Source organism: Corvus brachyrhynchos, unplaced genomic scaffold (assembly GCF_000691975.1).
Source record: "Corvus brachyrhynchos isolate BGI_N302 unplaced genomic scaffold, ASM69197v1 scaffold101, whole genome shotgun sequence".
Taxonomy (NCBI): domain Eukaryota; kingdom Metazoa; phylum Chordata; class Aves; order Passeriformes; family Corvidae; genus Corvus; species Corvus brachyrhynchos.
The window spans coordinates 14,277,735-14,278,692 of NW_008237239.1; the positions used below are offsets into that span (position 1 = coordinate 14,277,735).

General features: G+C 50.2%; 1 protein-coding gene across 1 annotated transcript in view; it reads left to right on the forward strand.

The window, feature by feature from the left end:
• Positions 1–34: 34 nt before the first annotated feature.
• Positions 35–958, forward strand: part of PROX1 (prospero homeobox 1) — a 49,328-nt gene continuing 48,404 nt past the window's right edge. Inside the window, exon 1 of the mRNA XM_017729599.1 lies at positions 35–185. The gene's annotated coding sequence lies outside the window, so the exon portion shown is untranslated. The remainder of the gene's footprint in view (positions 186–958) is intronic.

Genomic DNA, 958 nt, shown 5'->3' on the forward strand with positions numbered 1-958 from the left:
GTGATGAAATCCCCAGCAAAATATTTATCACCGTTATCAAACCTGTGCTTCTTTTTCCAGGGGGCAAAATTGCAGTGACTTTATTAGCTGAGTAGTTTTAATTCCCCGGTAGATAAAGCGGTAAGGATTTGTGAGCGGTAAGGAGCCCGATGGAGCGCTCACCGTAGCCTGCCCAGGGCTGAAGAGTAAGTGACCTGCTCGTTGTTAGGTGATCCTCCCCCCCCACCGTTCCCCTTCGCTCTCTGGCTGCCACCTTTTGTGGACCGCTCTTTATTTTATTCCGTGGGTTGGAGGGCAGTTTTGCGGGGACGGAAAACGCAGCGAGTATTTGGCTTCTTCTTGTTGTTCCGAGCTTCCTTCTCCCACCATCTCCGCCGAAGTTCCCCATCCCCGCTTTAAACTCCTGCTCCGCTCCTCCGAGCCTTCTCTTTGTCCTGTTTATTATAGCTGCCTTGCTTTTTGTCTCTTCCAATTTGCCTGTCATTTGCATGTCGCTACTTCTCCTTTTTAACCCAAGCCGGGAAGGACAGGGACTTTTTATTCTTACTCTTCTTACCCTTGCAATTACTTTTTCATTTCCAAGTGTGGGACGAGCTGCGAATTGTGGAAATGTATAGAAAATGGGATTTGAGTGGTAGGTAGCGAGCACATGAGAAGAGATCAAATGCAAGTCGCGGGATAAGAGCCTTGATCTGGGAAAAGATTAGGATTATTGGTACTTTCTGTTTGTTTGGTTGTTGTTTGTTGATTTTTTTCCTCCGGGGGGGATTTAATTCTTTCTTAGCCGTTGATGGAGATCTTTCTTGGCTTTTTCGATTTTCTGTTTAGCGGCTGAGTGACCCGGCTCACTCTGCCATGTGTTTGCACGGAGTTAAAGCGCAGGAGGGAGCGGTGTTGGGGGGCGTGGGGCCTGCGCGGAGGGGGCGCGCAGTGCAGCGCTGGGGGGGGCGCGGCCCGG